The sequence below is a fragment of the Athene cunicularia genome (assembly GCF_003259725.1).
Source record: "Athene cunicularia isolate RWA chromosome 2 unlocalized genomic scaffold, athCun1 chr2_part1, whole genome shotgun sequence".
Lineage (NCBI taxonomy): Eukaryota > Metazoa > Chordata > Aves > Strigiformes > Strigidae > Athene > Athene cunicularia.
This window is the reverse complement of record NW_020799095.1, coordinates 88,322,463-88,329,461: the sequence shown is the minus strand read 5'-3', so window position 1 is coordinate 88,329,461 and position 6,999 is coordinate 88,322,463.

The window sequence follows — 6,999 nt, the reverse complement described above, 5'->3', positions numbered from 1 at the left end:
GGGGGGGGGGGGGGGGGGAGCCAAAATAGCTAGAAAAAATATGTTGCCTTCTTGATGAAGAGCTGGCTAGATATAAAGCTACACTATATATATATATATATATATATTTTTCAGAAATAACTCTCTAAGGTAACAGAAAGAAAGCAAGATAGATTTTTAGACCTTTCCTATTTAATTTATGTGGAGTTTTTTTAAATGTTGACTGAGATTGTTTGTTTTCCTTTTGTTATTCAGTCCAGCTGCAGAATAGTTGTGTGCTTCAGTTTCTGACCAAATGTTAGAGCACCTCATTAATCAGATTTGTTTGGCAAGAGAGTAGAAGTAGGTTTGTATTCAGCACAACTTGAGATTGATTGTATTCCCCAGGGCTTCAGATATTTCTTCTCAGATATAAGAGGCTGTTCTTGGACAGCCCTGAATTTGAAACTGGCATTATACACCAATTTAGTAGTAATCTATTATTTATATGGCACTAACGAGGTGACACATAAACTGCTCAAGCTCTGTCCATTATTTGATCACGTACAAATCCCTTCCATTTTCTTAGAATTATGCCCTGAAATCATGCACTCAGCCACAAATGGACCAGCTGAATCATCTATAAATTCCTGCCATGCGTTCTGTATCACAGTATAATGCAGAGAAAAAAACGTCTTGCTTCTGTTTAATTGTGGAGTTTTGAAATTTTGACCTGTTACATGCACTGAAACTTTGCTAAAAATTGTTTTGTTCTATTAGAAACCTATCTGTTCCCACAAAACCATCAGTTCAATGAGCCACGTGGCTTTATAACTTTTGAATACCAGACCTATGGACTGTACAAAGTCTGAACTGACACACACATGATAAATTCAATTTATCTGAAAAAGATCTTGTAAATGCTTACACACACAGAGACTCTGAAAAGCACAAATTAGGGAGGTGACTGGATGGATTTGGTATTTAAACCAGGGCAGAAATTCTGGCAGGCTGGGAGTTATCAGTGCTGCCCTAATAGAGAGGTTCAACCTCTGCTTATGGAACAATAATGTCCAATCTAAATACTGCCTTACCTCCAACTTTCTGTCTAAAATGAGGTGTAATGAGAAGTCCTTGCCAAATAAAACAACGTTAGTTTTCAAAATGCACTTGTTTGCTTTCAGTGACCAGCTTTCATGAGGGCTCTGAGGTTAGACTGGGCTTTATGTTGCACTCCGCTGGTGGCTGATAAAGTTTGAAGAAGATTTTGTCCTGTTCCTCTTGAATGCAATACTCCTACTTGGATGCACTTAGCCATGCAGTGGTGCCAGTTGGACCGTGGCGAGGGGCTCATGTTCTCAAGTTGCCTGGTGCTGACTCCCTGCCTCTTTTCCAATTACTAAATCAGTGGTGGTGGATGAATTTGAATAAGAGATGAGGGTCCTTGGCCATCAGGAACAACCATCATTGCGAACTGTGTCACTGAGGTGCCTTGTCACACCAGTGACAAATTTAGAGGTATAATCAATAAACAATCGTAATGGTACTTTGTCTCAGCCAAATACAACACTGTCTTCTGGGATAAATCTTGCCTTTACTCCTCTTGTGGACTGATAAATTAATTACTTTCTTCCATCTTATGCTTCCACAATCGTGCTGAAGCAAATACATTTCTTTACATGTTGCAGTGGGCTTGATAGATAAGCATAGGTCTCTGCTCTCATTCTGGTCCAAATGCCACAGCTACGGAGTCTGCTTCTATAAATCCAGCATGAGGGCACTGACAGGGAGTCAGGCTGGGACAATCACGCATGGGAAAAGACTGGCTTAAACTTAAGCCCTTCTCTTAACACACAGGATAGACATAAGTGGCTCAAGACCCACAGCACAACAAACTCAGGCCCAATTCCTGTCACAACTTAAAACCCAAGTATGGACATAGTAACAGCAGTGGGTTACTTTGGTGATCTGTAAAAACAGCTGGTAAGCAATTTATTTTTTAAATTGTTATATATTAAAATTTTTCAAGTCATAGGACAGGTTAAAATTATGCCCTGTCAGTGTTCAACCACCAAGAGCAATAAATTAACAGTTTCAGTCTGACAGATTCAGTTTTCTGTTAGGATCTGGTTAACTGGTATGGTTAATTTTTCACACAGGCATGCTCTCACCTTTCTTCCTTGTAAAATCTTTGCTACTTCTGTCACATTCATTGTTATTCTTAACTAAAATAAGGCCAACTATGTTAATCCATCCCCAGTTAGATATATACATAAATTCAACCAAATGAACAACATGAAATCTTTTTCTAATATTTTGTATTATCAGCTATATGTGGGATTTTGTGTTTATTTATACTTTTGACTTTTTTTTTTTCTTTAAGAGTCTAAGGATAAATAATGAGAGATCTGATCTTCATCCTCTCGAGATGCAGATGTCCTGACATTTTAGATCAGTACCAGAAAAAAAGTTCTGATAATCCATAAATGCAAATGCAGAGATATTCCAGTCTGTCCTACTTCCCAGGGAACTCAAAGGCATAACCCTAATCATACCTTTCCTTTTGTGGTTGTGCTTCTGAACTTCCAGACACGAGATGTACAAGCTGTTTTACCACCAACTGGCATCCAGCAGCACGAGTGTAGACAGGGCCTGTGTTTCAGAGGTGCTGACACGCTGTCTTCAGCAGGGATCATGGCAAATAAGGACCTCTGGGCAAAATGAGCTGTAGGAATCATGGATGGGATTTTCAACAAAGCATTTTGGTTACATTTTCAGATCCCATCAGTTTCCAGAGAGCACTGGAGCCCCACTTCCCCTGGGCACCATCTGGAATTTCCAACCTATGTGACTATGAGGAAAAAAAAAAAAAAAAAAGTAGGTTGGCATCTCAGCAATCACATAATGGTTTTCTTTAACATTTCTTCTTCCCCTGATTTTTGAGTGGCTTGTATTGCTAAGTGAGTAAGAACCTCTCTTTTCCAAAAATTCATGCAGTTTAACAGAAATATTTTTACAATACCCAGGAAGCAAAAATGCTTAAGAGACAATTGTTTTCCAAATGTGTTAATGCCATCTCTGCTAGTACTACCATCTTGTGATGATACATCATGTTGGCCATGTTTTGAGAAGTCTTGTCTTTGCAAGGGGAAAAAGTAACTTTTACTTTAATTTGGCAATGACTCAGGGTGTTATTCAAGATTGTTTTATGAGGTTTTCTCCACCATCACTTTTTCTCATCCTGCAGAATCTTCCCCTATTTTGCATGTATATTCCACCAGCACTGGAATTGCACCTGAATTCCTTTGGTCAAGGAGACTGCAAGGATCCCCTGAAAACCTCTGAAAGTGGTAACCTTTCCATGTGTGTTCGGGGGGCTCAGGGTCACTGCAGTCTAAATTCAGAGGCACTGGAAATCGGACCTCTAAAATATTGCCAGCGCAAGAGCTTGAGAATCTCAAAGAGAAACAAATCTAGGCACTCTGGCATTTTTGTGTAAGTGGTCAAACAATCAGGAAACCACTCTTTCTTTACACTGTGTTGTATTTGTTATGTGACATTAGATTCTGTTGTATTTTAACAATATATAAAATTACATTGTGCTGTGTTTGTGCCTATAGTCAGTAAGCATCTAAAATGGAACTAGCACTTAAGTACTGGGCTATTTGTCATAAGATACTTGAAAATGTATACACTCCTTCTGATACTAAATATTTTAATGGAGTATTAGATGGTATCTCTTGTGGTTTTTGCCTTCTATTAGCAAGATTTTTCTGGATTGTGCTTTTTAAATTGCCCTAAAACTGATACATTATTTAAGATCCCCTTTTTAGCCAAATGGTAGCCACTAGGCTAATCTGATTTTCCTAGCATGGTATCACCCTCAGACATCTCACCTGTTGTAAAGTATTGGTCTAGTATTTTAGTGTCTCAAACACCACCAAGGCTGGTTCTGCCACACACAGAAATAGCTTCTGACATTTCACCTTTAAACAATTTTTGTTGTTGTTACTGTTTTTTTTAAGTGATAAATAATGCCCACATTATAGTTTGAACCTCTAAGGAAGTCACAGTAGGTCCAAGTCCTGAGAAATGTGAGGAATGGGGTTTTCATTATCTTTATTGTGTAGCTAATTTTCATAGCAAATTCTTTGGTTTTCCTACAGAAATAGTGACTAAAAGGAGACAAAAGTAGGGCCCTAGGATGTATACTTTCTAACGGCTGGGCATGTATGAAATGCAACAAAAAGTATCATTGGAAGAAGAGATTCAGTAAGAGTCTAAATGAGGGAAATCTACTGTATGTCTGAAACTCACAGCATATGTAATAATTATGACTAACTGTACATTTTAGTGCCTTGTTTATTGTAAAATGCTTAATCATCAATTACTAAACATAATTAAGAATTTCTGAGAAAATTTTTCTAAATATTGTTAATAGAAACTGTATATTGACAGTAAAGTCAATAAATCATCAACTATTGTTACACATTAATTAGATAAGACTCTTTCAGAGTTGTTTTCAAATAATGTCAATTAATTTACACACAACTGTGCTATTTCTGTCTTTTAAGCTAAACTCCACTCAACTACATGAAACAAACTTTCTCAGTTGCACTGTCAAATTTTGTGAAAGTGCTATTTGTGACGCCTGTTGTAGGTATTACTCACAGAATTTGTAGGTATTATTCGCAGAATTTGTATTTTGATTAAATGCTGATAGTCATAGGTTCCTCTGAAATGTTAATCCTGTAGGTCTGTCTGCTGAGTAGATCAGGTTTGAACCTGAGTTAAGCACTAGCAGTTTGCTTCTGGGCAGCTTGTGTCAGGCACTGATGGGCAATAGAAATAATTGGGTTCCTATTAAGAGCATCTTAACAATATCAGTTCAAAGCCTACAAAGAAATCCAGGAAACTAAGCCACGCTGTGACACACTCAAGAAAGTGAATGTCTGTCCCACTCACAAGCAGCGAGATGAACAGTGGGATGTGAAAAACCACAAGGCTGAGTGTTTAGAACTAATCAGAGGAGAGGGAGAACAATGAGTGGATAAGGACAACCTGAACTTTCTCTAGGATTTTCTGTGCAGACCAGATGTGCTGAGGTCACATTGGTAGGGGACAATTTCCCAATGGTGTCTCTTCTATGCTACATGTAGAACTTTTTGGTGAGTATTACAATGTCCAGAGGAACTGGGACAAGACCTTAGAGACCATTGGATTCATTTTTGCCCATGCAAAAGCCATGCTGGATCAGGCCACAGCTCCATCTAATCTGGTAACCTGCCTACAAAAAAGACTAATAGCATCTGCCCAGCAAAAAGTAAAACCAAAAGTGAGTATACAATATTTTCATAGCATGCACTGCTTCATGAAGCAGATACTACATGAGACCGTAGTGGAATCTTTGCATACAATGACCTTTAATTAATTTTTCTTGTATAAATCTGTCCAAGATCTTTCTGAACCTATGTAAGCTATCAGTAACCATGTGTTCCACACCTGAAATATATGTAGAGTGAAGAAATACCTTCCTTTATTTGCTCTGAAGACCATTTCTGCTATTTTAGCTTGCTGCTCTGTGTAGAACCTTGAGTTAGAAAATCATAGGTCTTAACTAGTTCAAATGAGATAAGGGTTAGAATAGCTCATTCAATCATTTTCTCTTATATCAACACAAGGGGTTTTTCTAACTGATAGAGAAAATTACCAGCAAATCTCTTCCAGTGCATTTGATCAGAAGACAAAAAAAACATTTTCATGAAATCTGAAAGAACAAATAAAGGGTAGCATAACTACATACAAAAAGTAGAGATGGAACTTCACTTTTATACTTTTCAAGCAGCCACTCTCGCTTAAAAATAAGGTTGCTCCTTTTCTTTGTTAACTGATTTTCAATAGCAAAGAGTAGTTTCACTGAGTTAAAAAAACTTTGTGCTAGATGTTTGCTTTTGGTCAGCAAGCTGTTCCTCAAAACATTTAACCTTCCTGAAGACTTCCAGAATGTGATCACAGGACGGCAGAAGACATGTTTGTGCACCTGAAGGCTTCTGTCTACAACCTTCATCTTACCACTGTTGATTCCTGAACAGAAGTAGCCAGGTTTGTGGCTGATTACATCATCAAACTCAGCAGTTTCTCCTTGTAACTGAATCTGCAAGATTCAGCATTTTATGCCATAATCTGGTTGGGTTTGGGTTGGGTTGGGTTGGTTTTTTTCGGCAAATTTGAGTGCTCCTTCCAAAAGGTAAAGCCATGAATTGAAGGATCTTGTATAACAAATTGTTACAGACCTGAATGTCTCCCCATAGTGGCAGTCACTACCATGCTGCCACCATATCCCTTCAGTTTCTAAAGCAGCTGGGTTGGGACAGTATCCATTCTAAATGCTCTTGGTGATGAAGTGAACAACATACATGCAGTCTGCTTCACAGGGGAAATAAATGTACCTGTTGGCAGTAAGGGCATTATTTATCAAACAGAAGGAAATGAAAATATAGACAAGAGGCTAATGAAGTTCAATAGTGATAAATAAAGCTAAACACAGCAGGAAAAGTAGTCTTGTCCAGCAGACCTAAACACAAGAAAAGTGGTTTTGAGGTGTACAAGACAGGGAACAAAATCACTTAAAGAGTTAAAGTATATAGTACTGTTACTATATGCCAGTGGTCAACTGTTAATGATACAGAAAAGGCAAATGTTAAAATTAACACTCTCTTCCGTATTTAGAAAGCAGCAAGGTATTGGTTTATGGGTGATGGCTGATTTGTCATATGAGGATGACGAAGAACCTCACAGTCCTTTCTACAGAAAAAAAGAATGTCAGGTTTGTGCTAAAGGGGAAGACCAGGTTTGAGGGGTTGGGTTTTATTCATTCAAATTTGCAGGAAACCTGTACCAAGAGTCCCAAAAATGGTGGCTGACCATCACTGCTCAACTGATATGCATAAGACTGGGAAAATTCAGAAACCTGGAGGGTTGCTAGTTGAGAAAAGCATCATGTAGTGAAATCTGAATGTAGCTAACATCTCTTTACAGGGA